This window comes from Chlorocebus sabaeus, chromosome 21 (assembly GCF_047675955.1).
Source record: "Chlorocebus sabaeus isolate Y175 chromosome 21, mChlSab1.0.hap1, whole genome shotgun sequence".
NCBI lineage: Eukaryota > Metazoa > Chordata > Mammalia > Primates > Cercopithecidae > Chlorocebus > Chlorocebus sabaeus.
The window spans coordinates 41,231,963-41,251,790 of NC_132924.1; the positions used below are offsets into that span (position 1 = coordinate 41,231,963).

General features: G+C 37.9%; 1 long non-coding RNA gene across 1 annotated transcript in view; it reads left to right on the plus strand.

Annotated features, from left to right (window-relative positions):
- LOC103226404 (uncharacterized) overlaps positions 1–19,828 on the plus strand; it is a 148,788-nt gene that overhangs the window by 5,471 nt on the left and 123,489 nt on the right. Inside the window, exon 2 of the long non-coding RNA XR_494814.3 lies at positions 9,932–10,044. This is a non-coding gene — a long non-coding RNA (uncharacterized lncRNA). The remainder of the gene's footprint in view (positions 1–9,931; positions 10,045–19,828) is intronic.

Consider the following 19,828-nt stretch of genomic DNA (forward strand, 5'->3'; position numbering starts at 1 on the left):
AATAGTGTATACTGTACCCATTAGGTAATTTCTCATCCCTAAACCCTGTACCATCCTCCTACCCTTCTGAATTTCCTGTGTCTATTTCACTGTCTATGTCCGTGTTTAGCTGTTTAGCTCCCATTTATAAGTGAGACCATGTGGTATCTGGTTTTCTGTTTGAGTTATTTGACTTAGAATAACAGCCTTCAGTTCCATTCATGTTGTTGCAAAAGACATATTTTATGGCTGGGTGGTATTTCATGATGTGTGTGTGTATATATATGTGTGTGTGTGTATATATATATATATCACTTTTTTTTAATCTAGTCATTCTTTGATGGACACTTAGGTTGATTCCATATCTTTGCTATTATGAATAGTAGTGCTGTGATAAACATACGAATGCAGGTATCTTTTTGGAAAAATGATTTTTTTTTTTCTTTTGGGTAGATATGCAGTGTTGGGATTCTAGATTGAATGGTACTTCTATTTTTGGTTCTTTGAGACTCTCCATACTGCTTTTCCTTGGAGTTGTACTATAGTTATACATGATTTAAAGTGTTATATTTAAATTTTATCAAAACCATAAGAAAACTGTGAATAATCTTCCACAAATATTTTAGGATTATTTTATATCCAGGGTTGGCTCATGGCATTACAAATCTAATCGTCTATATATGTTGAATCACTTTATTGTGGGTCCTGTTGAAGCAAAAAGCAAACAGTAGGGTTAAAATGTCAGGCTAAATAGCACTGGAGTCAAAGCAGCAGGACAGAAAGAGTGAAGTCAAAATTGCCTACTTCCTCTTTCACAAATGTTTCTTCTACACATTGATCTTTGTGATTCGTGCCATAATTCTTAAGTTGTCCAACAGATGGTAATTAAGGGCCTCCTACATTCTAGGCACTGGAGATTCAGCAGGGAACAAAGGACAAAGCCCTTGCCTCACAGAGCTTACATCTTCAAGGGGAGGAGTAGACAAAAGCAAACAGACAAATGCATATATTTAGGCGGTAGTAAGTGCTCCAGAGAAAAATAAAGCAGAGTAAAGAAATTTGGCAAGGCACAGGTGTGAATTTAGGAAGTGCTCACTGGTCTTTGCTCAGGAATCTGAAGGAAGAGAGAGGGCGAGACAAATATATACATGGAAGATGAGTGTTCTTGGCAGAGGGATGGATCAAAGACCCTGAGATGGGAAAATTCATGGTTTGTCTAAGGTAGACCAGTGACATGTGACTCTAGTAAGCCCTTTGGGGACTCGGGCTTTCACTCTGTGTGAGATGTGAAGATGATGAGTGTTCTCAGGCAAGACAGTGACATGCTCTGAGTGAATGCAGTCTGGAGCTAAGGCTGCCGGGGTTGAGTCCTGGTTTTCCGACCTGTTAGCTGGGTGACTTTGGGCAAATTATTATTATTTTCTCTGTGCCTCTGTTTTCTTTCCTGTAAAGTGGGATAATCATGGTCCCTGCTACATAGGATTAGAATAAGTATTAAAATAGTTAATATTTGTAAAGTGTTTTGAGCAGTTCCTGGCACAAACTAATGCATGGAAGTGTGTGCTACATAAATAAGTAAAGGTATTTTATAGTATCGTTTTGATTGTGGTGTAAATAATTTTGTGTGTGTGTGTGTTGGGAGTGATGGAAGGGTATTCAAGTTGGAAGCATGAAGACCTGTTAGGAAACTAATCTAACATGGCAATGATGCTGACTTAGACCCAGATGGAAATAGTGAAGGTAGTAAGCAGTGATTAGATTTGAAGTATATTTGAAAATAAAACTGATAGACTAGAAGTGGAGTGTGAATGAAGGAGAAGAGTGGAGGCTATCTCTAAGGTTTTCAGACTGAGCTCATGGAAGAACACTGCCATTTTCTGAGGTAAGGAACACTATAGATAGAACTGTGGAGAGTTGCTGATCCAATAAAAGTTATATACTTGGACCAGTGATCAAAAAAGAGTTGGTGTAGATTCTGAGTGCAGACATCTGAATGTTTAATGGACTTAAAAATATAAAATTCCTATTAATATATTTTCAAGACAATAAGAGTGCAAGTCGATCCATTAGGTATGGAACTCAGTGGGGTATAGAAAATCCCAGGGAATTGAAGATACTGTACTGTAATCTTTAGGAATTCAGTGATGAGCTATGAAATACTGAACCAGTGTGTTCCTGAGTGTATCTTGAAAACAGATCTTGAAATAAAGTTTCAGAAGGCCTTTGGAAGATAGGGCTCATAGAAAATGAAAAATGGGCAAACCCGTGATCTGTGGACACAGCCAAATAACAACCAACACAACAAACGACAACACAACAGATAAGCTTTCTTTTACTTTCAGTTGCTAAGCTTTGTGGAAAATACATTATGTCCAAGGATAAAGAAGAAGTTGCACTGATCTTTTATAGTCCCTGACTCAAATTTACTAATCATAGAATTTTGTATAGCTGAAATTGTTAGTTCTGAAGGCCTTAAACTATATCTATATCTATCTATCTATCTATCTATCTATCTATCTATCTATCTATCTATATATTTTTTTTTTTTTTTTTTGAGACGAAGTCTGGCTCTGTCGCCCAGGCTGGAGGGCAGTGGCGTGATCTTGGCTCACTGCAAGCTCCGCCTTCCAGGTTCACACCATTCTCCTGCCTCAGCCTGCCGAGCAGCTGGGACTACAGGTGCCCGCCACCACGCCCGTCTAATGTTTTGTGTTTTTTAGTAGAGACGGGGTTTCACCGTGTTAGCCAGGATGGTCTCGATCTCCTGACCTCGTGATCTGCCCGCCTCGGCCTCCCAACTTAAACTATATATTAAGATACACTGAGGAAAATAAATTTTGCTAATTTGAGAAGACATACAAAGATAATATATTGAAGTTGAATTCCTTTGCCAAATCTAGTGTTCTTCCCAAAGTTTTCCAAGATAATTTAAAATAGCCAAAGATAGCCCACCTCGAATTGAAATAAAATTAATTCAGCAATATATATTTGTAATTTGCATGACTATGAACCTACAAAAAAAAAAGGACTTACTTGAAATACAAAGGATCCTTGTGATTACTTGTATTTAGAACTTACGTCTAATTTGTTCTCTGCTTAAGTACAAAATACAAACATTTTTCTAGTGACCATTTTTATTTCAGAGTGCAGAGGTGCAGAGGCATCATTATTCCTTTGCAGTGAATAAGCATCTATTTTCATTCATGGTGCTTCTCATTGCTGATTTAATATCTTATCCCTATCTCTAATTCCAGGGTTACTGAACTTAGATCACTGTGGCTATGACATAGAAAACACCTGTGAACATCATTCAGCTCCATTGTTAATTAAATATGGATTGGAGTATGATTAAAAAATTAGTAAAGACATGCTTAAGAAGGTACTATAGAAAGAAGGATGAACTTGGGACTGGAAGACTTAAAGTTATGCAGTTATCTTTTCACTCAGGTTCTGACTTATCCAAAATGATGTACCTGGGCTAAGGATTGGGGCAATATTTGGGTTCTGCAAATTTCCATATTTAGAATCAAAGTTAGATAATACAAAGATGTATTTTTAAATAAATGATTTGAAGTAGAGAGAAGGGTAGTGTCTTTGCTTGTGGCTTTTTTGGGTTGAATATTGTGGCAGTGGAGCTGGGGAGGGGACTGCCATAGCAAATCGAGATGCATATTGGGAAAGCTGAGGGTGTCGGGGCTGGTTGTCTGCTTTCCCTGGCAGATCCTCCAGAGCAACCTACATATTTACTTGAGTAAGACATCATGATTTAGAGCTGTAATGCAATATTAGCAGAACTAGCTTTTGAGGCATAAACTTGAGGTTCCTGGTGCCTCATGGCCAACCCTGACATGCAAGGCATTCAGAGATTCCCTCTGCTATCCCAACCTCCACGTGTGTGAGTGTGTGTTTGTGTGTTGGGCATTGTGGTTTAGAGATGATGGTAAGACATGTGAAGTGGTTCAGACCTGAGGTCAGGATGAAGAGTGTAGAGATTTTCCTTCTGGTGGCAAATGGCTGAGGACAATAACAGGTGCCACCATGAGAGCCCAGTGAGCCAGACCAACTAGCAACAACTTAACAGCACCAAAACAAGTCATCTGAGATGTTGAGAGGTGAAGCCAGCTGGGCATCTGGGTCGGTGGAGACTTGGAGAACTTTTGTGTCTAGCTAAAGGATTGTAAATGCACCAATCAGTGCTCTGTGTCTGGCTAAAGGATTGTAAATGCACCAATCAGCACTCTGTAAAAGTGCACCAATCAGCACACTGTAAAATGGACCAATCAGCACTCTGTAAAATGGACAAATCAGAGAGACATGGGAGGGGCCAAATAAGGGAATGAAAGCTGGCCACCCCAACCAGTAGGGGCAATCCGCTTGGTTCCCGTTCTGCAATGTGGAAGCTTTGTTCTTTCTCTAGTCAAAATAAATTGTGCTGCTGCTCACTCTTTGGGTCCACACTACTTTTATGAGCTGTAACACTCACTGTGGCGGTCTGCAGCTTCACTCCTGAAGCCAGTGAGACCACGAACCCACCGGGAGGAATGAACGAACGACTCCAACTCTGGATGTGCCACCTTTAAGAGCTGTAACACTCACTGCAAAGGTCTGTGGCTTCGCTCCTGAAGTCAGCAAGACCATGAACCCACCAGGAGGAGAAACTCTGGACACATCTGAACATCTGAAGGAACAAACTCTGGACACATCATCTTTAAGAACTGTAACACTGCGAGGGTCCGTGGCTTTATTCTTGATGTCAGTGAGACCAAGAACCCACTGGAAGGAACTAATTCCAGACACAATGTGACCCTAGTAGGCCACCTAACCATGGATATAAGCAAAATCCTCAAATCCCAGAAGATAGCGCACACGGGCCTGAGGGTGTGGGGTGAAAGCCCCCTGTCCCTCAGCACAAAAATTTCCCATAAACTGCGTCATGTGCCCAGATGCCAGAGGAGGAAATAACTGAAAGACTGAGCATTTACTTTAAATATTTTCTGCTCAGACTCTTTTAAAGAAAAAAATTATTTAATAAAGGTTTCAAACATCAAAACATTAAAGAAAATAGTGTAATGAACTGCCATATATTCTGATTCTAGAATCATCAATTTGTTGCCGTGGACACATAACCTATCTTTCTTTTTCTCTTTCTTTTATTCCGCATTAAACTTTGCCTTAATGGGTGTCAAAATTCTGTGACAGATTTTTGTTTTTTTCTGTTAAAATGTACTGATTTTGAAAACTAATAACTTAAAACTGCCTCATGAAAAAGAAACCAAAATGGTTCGCAAAACATTCTCCTTTCCTTCTGAAGATTTTACAAGGCAATGTTATCATTAACTGGTCTTTTATTATTAAAGTTAAATGGCTAGTTGAAAGAAATAGTTCTGAGACTGTTCTTCCACCATTGATTAAGACTGAGGTGTCAGGTAGTAGGGATAATATGCGTTTAGCCTTCTGAGCTTTCTGGGCAGACTTGGTGACCTAGCTTCCTCCAGCAGCCCCCTTGTCTGCTGCTTTGATGACACCCACAGCAATTATCTGTTTCATATGACAAACTGCAAAATGACCCAAAGAAGAACAGTCAGAGAATCTCTCAACCCACCTGGGTTTGCCAGAAACAATTTCAGTGACAACAGCTTCACCCAATTTCAAGAATGTAGGACCATCTTCCAGCTTCTTACAAGAATAGTGATCAATCTTTCCCCTTAACTCGGCAAAATCGCAAGCAATGTGAACTGTTTGACAATCCAGAATAGCGGCATAGCCAGCACTGATTTGGCCTGGATAGTGGAGGATAATCACCAGAGCAGTGAAAGTAGTTGCTCCCACCGATGGGTCATTTTTCCTGTCACCAGCAACATTGCCATGACAGACATTTTTGACAGATATGTTCTTGGCATTGAGGCCCACATTGTCCCCAGGAAGAGCTTCACTCGAAGCTTCATGGTGCATTTCAACAGACTTTACTTCAGTTGTAACGTCGACTGGAGCAAAGGTGAGCACTGTGCTGGGTTTGGGAATCCCAGTCTCCACTCAGGCTGCAGAAAGAGTTCCAATACCACCAATTCTGTAGACATCCTGGAGAGGCAGACTCAAGGTCTTGTCAGTTGGATGAATTGTTGGTAGGATGTATTGCAGAGTTTCAAGAAAGCAGCATGGTTCCGCTGGCATTGTCATCTTTATAGGTGACTTTTCGTCCCTGAACCAAAGCATATTAGCACTTGGCTCCAGCACGTTCTCACCATTCCAACTAGAAATTGGCACACATGCTACTGTGTCAGGGTTGTAGCCACTTTTTGTAATGTACATGCTGACTTCCTTAATGATTCCCTCTTATCTCTTATGGCTGTAGGGTGGCTCAGTGGAATCCATTTTGTTAACACCAATAATTCTTTGTTTCACTCGTTTAAAATCTGAGATACTTGAAGGAGCCGTCTCCCATCTCAGCAGCCTCCTTCTCAAACTTTTCAATGGTTCTTTTGTTGATCACCCCACACTTGTAGGTCAGATGGCCAGTAGTGGTGGACTTACCCTAATCTACATGTCTATTAATGATGATGCTGATATGAGTCATTTCTTTCTCGTTTTGGCTTTGATTTAGTGGTAATTTTCACAACACTCATGTTCTGGCTGCAGACTCGTTATGAAAAAGCTTTTTTTTGGTTTCTATTTCTTTTTCTCCTATGCCCTCCCGCGTTCTGCTCTCCCCTCCCCTCCCCCACCCCCGCACCTTCCTATTCTCGCAAAAATATTTTAAAGCAAATCCGGGTATCATACTACTTTAATTTCTATATATTTCACTCTTCTCTCTAAAAAATGCAAACCTTGTATAACTACTCCTTAGACCAGAAGAAACTTAACACTTTTACTTGGAAAACATAACATTTTTTTCCTCTTGATATCCAGCAGTGTATGGCTTAAGAACAACATTAGATCAGTAATAGAGAAAAAAAAACCACTATTTTTTCTTTGCACATTTCCTTTTAAGTTAAAAGGTTGTTAGACATCTCCAATATAGCCATCTTATATTTAAGTCAGTAATTTATAAGATTTCACTTCTCTTCCTCATTGAGATAGTGATTATACAAGCCAATATTTTTGTGTGTGTTTTGAAAGGGAGTTACATATTAGTCAACTTGGAAATCTCAAAAAACACTTTCAGCAACTCCATAGAGTACAGACATTTACCATACTTGACCTCTTATAATAGTAAGTATAGAAACATGAACAATTTTTGGATCATGTAAATTGGTGGCAGAAGATGACATGTGCATATATTTATGTATGCATACACACACACACATACACTTTCACCCAATCATTTCACTTATAATTCCCTGAAAGTGTATCTACCTTAGAAAGCATTGATTCCTAGCATTTTGGGGTCATTCAATTATTTTTAAAATAATCTTATGAAAGTTAAACACCCTGTCTCCAAAATTGAACATTCACACACTCACACAATTTTGAATACATTTTTACTGTTTCAAATGCAGCCTTGTATCTACAGGATACCCTTCTAGCAGCCATAATCAAACCATTTTCATCTTACTTTTTGGCCTTGCGTACATTTTGACTTTATGTTAACTGACGTATTTTTGTATCTGTTTTGCTACAAGCTTCAGTGCCAGGAATATCCTTTATCAGTAATACTGAGAAATGTTCATTTTTCCAGGAAGATCACTGGGGCCTCCCCCTGCTTGGCACTTATTGCTCTGTATTCTCCTTGCCAGTTCAAATACCTGTCTCTCCTTCTAAACCCTGAACCTCTCAAGGGCAGAGACAAGGTCTCGTTTAGAGGAGTGCAGCCTCCAAGATCATGTCTAGTTTTAACAGCCCCTAAATAATTACTTATTGGATTTTGTGGAAAGTGTTATTATCATTAAACACTTATGAAGATATGTAAAATTCAGTGATTTGCCCAAAATCAAACTGTGAATAAGTGATGTAGTGGATATGACTCTCAAGACAGCTGACTTTCAGTCCGAAGATATTTCCAATACATTACCTGTCAAGGATTTAAAAAAAAAAAATAGCTGCAGTGCAAGTCACTACCAATATGTGAACTCCTGTCAGAGATAAGGTCTTGCTAGCTTGGGGATGACCCTGAGAATGGAGCATAACTGTTCAGAGCCTCATGATATGGGTCTCAAAGAGGAAAAGAATGGAAATCTTGAGGTAGAGAGAGGCTTCCAGAGAGCAAGACAATATATATCTTAGGAGAACTCTGTTATAGTCATCAAAATGATGGCACATTTTAGGATGTGTAGATTAGGGGGTACTTTAAGAAAGATTCTTGCAACCTAGGATATCAGATTGCAAGCCCAGGTAACTAGTTAACTGGTTGACCACAGTTCAGTATTATTATTGGCTCATGCCTTCCTATCCACTTCTCCCTCCCAGCTGCCAATTTCTACAAAAGAAATCTCATTAATGTCTTTTGTTCATGATATGTCTGTGTTGTTTCTGTAACTCTTTTTGTAGAGAAATAATCTGTTATTTTTTGTTTTATAAGTGAAAAATTTGGATGTTTGTGAAAATATAAGATGGACTTTACTGATGGTTTAGCCATTATCAACTTCTTAATCAACTTGATCGACTTAAATGGTGACTTTATGGTGAATGGCACAGAAGACCTAAAGTGTCTGGTTTAATAGCTGAAACAACCCTTTGAGTTGCTGATTTATTTTTCATTTTATTCCATTTAAATTTTTATAATATAGGCTTTCTGAAATTTGCCACATCTCTGAAAGTAGAAAACAAGTCAATAGAAGACGTTTCTAAGAAAAGCCAGCAACCAGCGTGAGCAGAATAAATTTGAACATGTTAACTATAAGTTCATACTCAAAGAGTGAACTCATATTTATTGTGGACAGCTTCTAAATGGGAAAGATTGAGGGGATGTGTTCAGAGAATAGCCTAACTTTTAGAGAAATTGCAGTCATTTTCTGTTTTGGGGGATACATGAAATATTCAGGAAAGCTGTGCTTCTGTTGACTTTGATTGAAAAATCTATTACAGGGTCTTTTTCGTTTTCTTGGATGATTCATTTTGAAATCTGACATTAAGAGAGCATTAAGAAAATACTGTGGAAAGAGAATCTAGCCCTAAGGCATTTGAAAATCTTCTCTTTATCTTTTTATGTTAATTTCTTAATTTTTTAAAAAAGTCAAATGCTGATAGTAAATATTCATCCCCATGAAACAGCATTTGTGAAATATCTTTTTTTTTTTTTTTTTTTTTTTGAGGCGGAGTCTCGCTCTGTCGCCCAGGCTGGAGTGCAGTGGCCGGATCTCAGCTCACTGCAAGCTCCGCCTCCCGGGTTCACGCCATTCTCCTGCCTCCGCCTCCCGAGTAGCTGGGACTACAGGCGCCCGCCACCTCGCCCGGCTAGATTTTTGTATTTTTTAGTAGAGACGGGGTTTCACCGTGTTAGCCAGGATGGTCTTGATCTCCTGACCTCGTGATCCACCCGTCTCAGCCTCCCAAAGTGCTGGGATTACAGGCTTGAGCCACCGCGCCCGGCCTGAAATATCTCTTATGTATAAGTATGTTCATACCATGGGATCATGAATAAATTTGTATTTAGGGTTGAACTAAGCCATAGATAATGCAAGTGTTTTGGGGGAAGATACCCTTATTAAGGTATGTCACATGAATTTCTTATTGAGAGGCCCATCTCATGCCACCCTCTTCCAATTACTTGAGATTGACACTGTTGCCTTCCTAAAGAAGATACCACTTATTGTTAATGGGTGTAGGAGATTGCAGTGCTCTGTGTGCACACATGCATGCACACACACATACACACGCACTTGTTAAGATACCTACAGCAAAGGAAAGAAAAGGAAAAAGAAATCACGTGTTATCAAAGACTTAAAGTCGTTTCAGGGATGTGTCAAGGTTCTAAGGTTGGCCTAAAATTAACATTTTTTTGTTTGTTTCTTGCTAGGGTGAAAAATTAAGCCATGCGTTTCTATTAGCTGAACAGCACAATTGGTTTGCAAGAGTAGATGACCAATACCAGGTCAGATGAGGGCACTGATGAAAAAGAACACAGAGCAGGTAAGTTTATTTATTTATATTTGGTGAGACCTGGGAAAAGCCAAATGAGAAAGGGTATACATGGCAGCCCAGATTTTACAGCTCTGCATGGGGATCAAAGGTTACAGTGAAGGAACGGGAGATTCCAAGAGAGAAGTAGGCAATCACCAACATGGTTTTCTTTGACACTGTGCTGAGCTCTGGCCTGCAGAGAAGGTAGAACTCAACAGGGAGACAAGTGGGACTTGAGTGAGTTTAGCAGGGCTCACTAGCTCTGTGGAGATCTGGCAGCATCACTGTCACATTCTAATTATTTGCCATGGAGGTGGAAAAAGTATTGTGAAAGAGCAATTTGAATAATAACAAAAATGGAGGAATGCAGATGAACTGAGAGAAACAGGGCTTCCCATATAAGCCACTAACAGAACATACTTGAGGAAAACAGATCTTTAAGATAGTCGCGGGGGTAGTGACAATGTGTTAAGCACTTTTACAGGTTTTTTCTCATAAAATCCTTAAGACAACCCTATGACGTGGATCCTATTATTATCTCCATGTTACAGAGGGAAACACTGAGGCTTGAAGACGTTGAATAAGTTTCCCAGGATCTCACAGCTAGCAAGTAGCAGAGCTCAGATTGAAATCTAAGGAAAGGCAAGGTAGTTTAAAATAAATATTCAAAGAGGAAAGTCATGTGAAGGGGGATTATTTTTTTATTTTTTTATTTTTTAAATCAAGTATAGCTCTGGAGGGCGGAACTAATGGGAAGTTAAAGAAAAAGGTAAATTTCAGTAAGTTGTAAGCTTTCTGAATTTTAGAACTAACCCTGGGGGAAGAACTCCTTCATGAAATCATGAGCTGTATATACTAGAATCATTCAAGTGCAGCTAAAATGGCCACGTGTCAGAGAAGCTGTAGAGGGATTTCAGATTTGAGTGGGAATGTTAGACCAAGTGACCTTTAAATCCCTATGGTTTAAAATTACTATGATATGAGTTAGTTCCTCAACATCTGGATTACATGTATTTTCAGGCCTGAAAAATAAGAGTTCAATCTCAGTTAACTCTGATTTCCCTGGAAGCCAAAACAGAAAGGAAAACTATATTCTGAATTTGATAAAAAGGTAGAAAGTTAGTTTATGAGGAATAGCAAACTTTTCCTTTGCTTTCATTTCAGAGGGCAATTGAATACAAAGGTCAGTGTTTATTTGTTAAGCTCCCTCATTAGAGGAAGTATGACGTAACAGGGGCTTTAAGGTGGTTTTAAAATATAAATATTGCCAACTTCATTTGCATTTATATCCTTGTGTCATTGATCATTACCGTCTTTAATTGCCATCCATGGTCTAGTTTTTGACACAGGTCTAGGAATCTATGGGTCCCATAAAACATTTGTAATCTTTAAAAGCCATGCCCTTATCACATATTTATCAATTAATCCAAATCTAATAAAATAATTATTATTTTTCTTACCACTAAGTATAGTTTTAACAGCAAAGTGATAAAAAGAGTTAAAAGTTCTTAACTCAGTTGAGATTTTGATCTCTTTAAAACCCACAGTGGCATGGTAGTCTCAGCAGGTGGAAGACCAAAAATACTTCTTGTCATATTATTACTTGTGAGCTGCTCTCAAAACTAGCAGTTGAAAAAAGAGAAATCACTCTCACCCTCCTTGTAAGATTTTTCTTATTCATACAGTAAAGATGTTGGAAAATGAAGACCTATAAAATCAAGGATAGACTAACTTTACAAAACAAAGAAAAGAAAGAATCATATTCAATCCTGCTTGGTTAAGCAAAATACAACAGTGAACATGTATCTTAAGGGTTATGTATCTAAGACCAGAAAGGTTACCTAGTTGTTGTAGAAGTAAAGCAAATGGAATACAGTGCACATATAAAGACCAGAAACATAATTATAATTCCATTTTTTTGACAATTGAATAGAAAATAAAAATTTTCTTTTTGATACGATTCCCAAGGAATAGGAATGCTTATAATCAATCATCTTATTAGGAGTGAGACCTACTGATTTAGTTCAACTAGGTGAATTAAAAAGTTATTCTGCATAAAATCTTAAACTTGGTGCTGAAGAAATCATAAAATGAGACACAATCTTTAAAGAGTTTGCCATCAGGCACACATCAGTCAAATGCGCCAGGAACTATAATAAAAGGCAATATATTACGCATATTGTAACTGAGGTATAAACAAAGTACAGTGGATTCAAAGGAGAAACTGCTCACCTCCTATTTGGGGTGGAGAAAAGGTAAGGCTTCCTAGGAGAAATGACGTTTGAAAAATGGGTGAAATATTTACAGGTTAAAAAAAAGGAGGAAGAATGTACCAGGCGGATAGATGATTAAAAGTGTGATGACAGGCAAGTGTGAGTCCTGAGAAAGTATACCAGAGGAGTGGAGCAACCGCATATGAGGAGGTGAGGCATAGGCGCTGCTACTGGAGATGCAGGCTGAAGTCAAGTGTGGTGCGTCTCCTCACAAGGCTAACAGGTCTGCACATATTTTCACAGGTGATAAGGAGTCATTTAATGTATGGAGTTAAGGGATGACAGGATCACAGGGCAGCCTTGAGTGTTGTGTGCAGATTGTGCACTGCAAAATCTTAGAGAGTGTCATTTACCTGGTGACCCTGTTGATTTCTGTATTTCATGGGACCATATTTTAGTCGTTATAAGTGTGTTATATAATGAGAAGTTTCTTGACAGACGGAAGTCAAGTGTCTTGTAGATGGGATGCCTTTCCTGATTTGTACAAATGCACCATGTGGGGGCAATGGTAGCTCATGACAGCTGTGCTCTGGGTAGACACATCTTAAAGCAGAAGGTAGAACTGATTGCTACAAGGAGAGTCTGGAGACTTTGACAACTGTACACACAAAAACAGGAGCTTCACTTGGAAGGGAGGATGATAGAGAGTCTAGGTGGGAGGCAATGAAAGAAGAACCCATACATGACTTCAGTGATGGGTGACAGATAATGGTGGCCAACAGGAAATAGAAAAGTGAGAAGGGAGATTTATTAAGGCAAGGGAAAGGGAGGCAGGGAGAGGGCAGAGGTGCACACACTTTGAAGCCAGCATTGTTGGCAGAACATCCAGGTGGAGGTGTCAAGTGTGAGGCAGAAGTGCTGGTCTGGAGGGCAGGGCAGGAGCTGGGCCAGAACCATCCACATAAATGTGATTGCTGGGTCTCAGGGAATTCATGAGATAAAGACAGAGCTCTAGAGAGAGGCGAGCAGAGTGTAAGTGGTATCAAACAATCCTCGTTCTTATCACATTTTGCTCTCTAACCCCAAAAGAATTAGGAATAAATCTTGTAAAAGGAGCCTGCCTTCTTAGTAATGTGGTTGTTGGATAGCTTGTTTTATTTCTAGCTCCTGCCAAACGTCCAATGCAGTCAGAAAGCCAGCTTTTATCCAAAAACATGCCATTTATTTTTTCATTATAAGATTAGATAAGAGTGACAGCAGGAGAAGCTTTCTGACCCAAGGCAGAATCGTTGATGACCTGGTAATGTTTCAGTGGTGAAATGGAAACACATGAATCAATTATGAATGCAATCAACTCTTCACTCAAGAAAGAAAGCAATGGCAGAAACTACCTAAAACTATCCTTATTTGATCTTCTTATGCACTATATGTGACTCCGTATTTTCATTTCCGTTTTTCCTAATCTGATACTAAAATTAATTTATATTTCATAAAGCTATAAAATTAATGATAAGACAAAATAGTCAAGAAGTGCATCAGGTAGCAGAGAAGGAATCCTGAGATAAGAATGTCTGCGTTGTGTAAGTCTTACACAGAGAGTGAGGGCTTATTCTAGCTGTCCTGAGCTGCTCATCTCATAGTTTCAGACTGGCTGGAACACTTCCTGGTATCAGTGCGCTCATACTTACCTCGTTATGAAGATCCCAGCCGCCAACAAGGTATCAGTGTTCCAAATGTTATGTAGAAGTTGACTATTAAATAAAACATATCTCCAACTTGCCTACCCCTTTACTTGCCATTTTAACTATTTTAATAGACTTGGGGGTCCAATCTAAGCTGGGAGTCATAAAATATTGGTTCTTCTGGGTCTTCAAGAAAGTTTAAAAAAGAGAGCAACATTTGGGTCGACATCAATATTTCCTTAATGTATCATTTTAAATTCCTACCATGACTATACTTTGTTTTCTGCACTTTTCAGAGAAGAAGTGTATTATGTGCCCGTGTCTCCAGGATGATGGAGAAGAGTTTGATAGTCTAGTAATCCATTTGAAAGTTAACATTCTGATCCCCTCATCTGAATATAACTATTACTGATATTCAGTTTGATAGCTGATATTCTCATTGAACTAGAATGATTTTTAATGTAGTGAGCTATATTTAAGGATGTCATTGGTGTATTAGAGAGATAATTGTTTATTCAGCACTTTGATCTACAAATAAAAATATATAATATATAATTTTTAAAAGAACATCCAGTGTAGATGAATATTTGCAAGACAAAGGCAGAAAAATGTGGGCCTTTACAAAGAGTATTTGGGGTATAAAATTTATGAATTTGATTATACTTTAAAAAGTATAGTGAGAAACATTAAATCTATCTAAACAAAGATGTCCTTAGTATGGGGGACGGTTCTCTCAAATATTATGTAAATTTGAACAATCTTGTTTTCTCCTCCATTTAGATACTGTTCTAAATTATCCCATATTAGTTCATTTTACTGATTAAAAGATGTGCCCAATCTCGTATTACTGAAAAGCACATATATTAAATACATAGCTCTTCATAGAGAGCTGTGTTTTTTCTCAATACTGTAAATTTTCTTTTTTTTTTTTTTCTTTTTTTTTTTTTTTGAGACGGAGTCTCGCTCTGTCGCCCAGGCTGGAGTGCAGTGGCCGGATCTCAGCTCACTGCAAGCTCCGCCTCCCGGGTTTACGCCATTCTCCTGCCTCAGCCTCCCGAGTAGCTGGGACTACAGGCGCCCGCCACCTCGCCCGGCTAGTTTTTTGTATTTTTTAGTAGAGACGGGGTTTCACTGGGTTAGCCAGGATGGTCTCGATCTCCTGACCTCGTGATCCACCCGTCTCGTCCTCCCAAAGTGCTGGGATTACAGGCTTGAGCCACCGCGCCCGGCCAATACTGTAAATTTTCATTAAAAGAAGCTAAACCAACAAATAAACACACATACTAATATACACTTAAACATACCAATTAGGCCCTTGAATTAAAGACAGCTCCTGATCTGTAATTTGTCAGAAATAAAATATGTGTGCTCAGTTAATGCAGCTTATTTAGTTAGTTTGTTATAAATATTTACTGATGTCAGGTGACAACTGAGAAATTTAATCAGTGCATGCAAGAACATAGTTTTCTTATGAATGTAAATCAGGTAAAAATTCAGAAGTGAAAATGTATGGCTGTTGAAGATCTTACAGAAATGACTTTAAAATGAACCTGGGAAAAAAGAAAACAAATTTAATTTCATTTTCATCTAGAATATTTTTTAAATGTGGTGAAATATTTGTAACTTTCTTTTATTTTATTTTAAATACTTAGGGACTTCCCGGTCTAGAGTAAATCTGGAGTCCAGAATATTAAAACTTTTTGAGGAAAAGTTTTGCTTTCAGACTTGCCCCACAATGTTATAAAATCTCTTGGGAATAAACTTGCAGAATTATAAAGATGTTCTTCCAAAGTTTCACTTGGCTTCAACGGCCTGCTTTTTTATTTTTATGTTTTCTGCTATTGAGTAAAATGTAAAACAGCCCACCAATCAACTAGTCGACCAAACCAAAAAGGCTGTATATCTAGAAATGTATAATATGTAAAACTGTGAATGTTAATAGTGAATACCTCAAAAAATATGGTTGGAAGGATAAGTAGATAGTGATGCAAAAACATAAAAGGATTATAGTCTCTTATTTTCTCTGGTTGATAGCATGCACAAGTAACTAGGAAAGTCAACTCAACTCAATGTGCAATTGCTGAAGACTGAATTGTTTCCCTCCCAAATTCATATATTGAAGTCCTAACTCCTAGTATGCCTCAGAATATGACTATGTGGAGACAAGGAATTTGAGGTAAAGAAAGTTAGATCAGGCTGTTATGTTGGGATCCTAATCCAATTTGACTGGCGGTCTTATAAAAAGAGGGAATTAGGATATACAGAGATATAAGAGATGAATGTGTTTAAAGAGATGGTCATGTGAGGACACAGGGGACTGGTGTCCATCTGCAAGCCATGGAGAGTGCTCAGAATTGCCAGAAAATACCAGTCTGTGGTATTTTGCAATGGTAGCCTTGGAAAACTAACACAGTGATAATGAAGTAAATACTGAGTCTTTGAAGGAAACACATTTTTGAATCATTTGAATGTCTTATAAGTGTACATATTCTGGCATTTGAACTACAGGCCCTTGTATATATTGGTACTTACTCAACATCTCTCGCTTTCTATCACTGTTAACTGCCATTTAACAAATTTATCTATTGAGCTCTCCTTCATCTGCCCACTTCTTTTTTTTTTTTTTTTGTGATCTTAGCAGTGGTTCTTTTTTATTATTATTGTATTTTATTATACTTTAAGTTCTAGGGTACATGTGTGCAATATGCAGGTGTGTTACATATGTATATATGTGCCATGTTGGTGTGCTACACCCATTAACTCATCATTTACATTAGGTATATCTCCTAATGCTATCCCTCCCCTTTCCTCCCACCCCATGACAGGCCCTGGTTGTGATGTTCCCCATCCTGTGTCCAAGTGTCCTCATTGTTCAATTCCCACCTATGAGTGAGAACATGCGGTGTTTGGTTTTCTGTCCTTGCGATAGTTTGCTGCAAATGATGGTTTCCAGTTTCATCCATGTTCCTACAAAATACATGAACTCATCCTTTCTTATGGCTGCATAGTATTCCATGGTGTATATGTGCCACATTTTCTTAATCCAGTCTATTATTGATGGACATTTGGGTTGGTTCCAGGTCTTTGCTATAGTGAATAGTGCCACAATAAACATATGTGTGCATGTGTTTTTATAACAGCATGATTTATAATCCTTTGGGTATATACCCAGTAATGGGATGGCTGGGTCAAATGGTATTTCTAGTTCTAGATCCTTGAGGAATCACCACACTGTCTTCCATAATGGTTGAACTAGTTTACAGTCCCACCAACAGTGTAAAATCATTCCTATTTCTCCACATCCTCTCCAGCACCTGTTGTTTCCTGACTTTTTAATGATCGCCATTCTAACTGATATGAGATGGTATCTCATTGTGGTTTTGATTTGTATTTCTCTGATGGCCAGTGATGATGAGCATTTTTTCATGTGTCTGTTGGCTGCATAAATGTCTTCTTTTGAGAAGTGTCTGTTCATGTCCTTTGCCCACTTTTTGATGGGGTTGTTTGATTTTTTTCTTGTAAATTTGTTTGAGTTCTTTGTAAATTCTGGATATTAGCCCTTTGTCAGATGGGTAGATTGCAAACATCTTCTCCCATTCTGTAGGTTGCCTGTTCACTCTACTGGTAGTTTCTTTTGTTGTGCAGAAGCTGTTTAGTTTAATTAGATCCCATTTGTCAATTTTGGCTTTTGTTGCCATTGCTTTTGGTGTTTTAGTCATGAAGTCCTTGCCCATGCCAGATAGCTGTGCTGTACTTCTATGATTACATTTAACCATTGGCTGTGCTTAATAAATAGTAGTTAATGTTATTTTTAATTATGTAAGAAAAATTTCTCCCATGTAGATCACAAATTCTTTTTTCATGATTTTTCAAAGGAATCACAAACTCTAAGCATCACACTCATTATCAGTATTCAGTTATTAGAAAATTTTAACCTTCTACTGTTTTGTCTCTTACTGTTTTTATATAATTTTGCTCCTGGTTTTATGGCTCTTCTGTGCACATGGTTAACTCAGTAAGAACAGATTACTTTCATAAGCCTTTCCTTACTGATTTCTTAGTAGATGGATACCTTACTAGTAGACTTTTCTCTTAAGTGTTTTTCTGACTGTACTTTCTAGTAAGTGGAATCATTCCATGGTCATTCCATACATTATGGGACACTGTTTTTGTATAACTGTCCTGTAAATCTAAAGAACTTGAGTAAAGCAAAAGTTTACTCATTCCTTGTGTACCTGCTTTTAGCAGATGTGGTTTCAATTTAATTTTTAGGATGAAATAAATATAGCTTTTTTTTTTCTGGCCGCCTTTTTATGTGTATTGGTAGAGAAGGCTCTTGTTTGATTTATAACTTGATTAAGCGTAGCTGAGTTTTAATTTTGACCTGATTAAGTGGTCTGTAAACAATCATAGGCATAGATAATACACATTAAAATTTTTCTTATTAAATCTCAACCCCAAAGTAGTGTTGGCTTTGATTCTCTTGGTGGAAAACTATGTATAATGAGTTTTAATGGCATTGTTGTTAACCTCTATTTGTTCTGTGAATCATGGGACAGTAAAACATTTATCCTTGGAGGGAGAAAAATGGTATCTGGATATATAGAGAGAAAAGATAATATTATTGAACATTTAAAAAAGTTATATAAGGTAATCACAAAACTTAATAAATTCAGCATCTTCTTTCTTGGATCTTATTTTCTAGTTTAAAGTTATTCAAGGGTAATATTGCAGACACTTGATTTAGAATTGTAGCCATCAGCTTCTGCTGTCAACAAACAACCCCTAAATTTCAGAGGCTTACAACAAACATTACATTTTTATTACTTTTCTGTGTTTATTACAATAAACAATAAACATTAATTTCTTGCTCATGTTACCAGAAGGCTGTGGGTTGACTGTAGTTTTGTTGGTCTTACTGGGTTTCACATGTCTTCCAATTCCTGGGCCTTGGCTGATGAGTACCCACTTGCTGGGGCATGCTTGTCTCATCATGAAGAGAGGTCAAAAAAAGCATGTAAGACACCAAAGTGGGTCACAAGGCCAAGCCCCAATCAATGGGGCAAGGAAGTAAATTCTGCCTCCAGGAAAGCACAGCAAGGTTTGGACAGGAATGAATAATCATGAGCAATAATTCAACCTACTACAAGAACCTATTGTGCTCTTTCATTTATTCATATATCGTATTCATTCTGTCCCTCCAGAGAACTCTGACTAATACACCCTATCTTGGAAACACTGTGGACCTTTTCTGTGAAATCTCATAAAAAGCTCAACATGATAATTCATACTAGAAATAAATCATTTCTAAGTCAGAGAATTTTAGAATATTATATTTTGAGGCCTTAAAGTAAATAGATTAAAGATTTCATTAAAGGTATTAAAAATCTATTAAAGATTAAAGGATCTATTATCTTTAAAGAATATTATATTTTGAGCACCCAGAGTAAAAAGGTTGAATTGTGGCTTGGGGTCCCAATATCCTGCCTGCTGACTGCTTCCTTTCCACCTTCCTGCTCTCCACTTCTTACCACATTTTCTAGCAATCCCTAAAAGAATTCCAGAGAGCATAGTTTGAAAATCACCAGTACAGCACTCTCAATGAAGTCTCCACAGATGGTAAGGGGTGTTAGGTTACAAAAACATGTAAAACATTTTGTGTGGTTTGAGCAAAATTAAGCAGAACTGTAGGAATTCTCAGAAACTTCACTGTGTTAATAATGTTCTTGTGAACCTCCAAGAAGGGGATGTATATCTCAGAATTGCTCAAAATGTTATTGAAACAATTTAGTGCTTTGAAACACATCTAAGAAAAACCTGCATTAGACAATGCTTTTTTATTTATAAAATTATATCTAGAACAGAGGCTCAAGATAGGACAGTTGGCTGAGTTTTCTC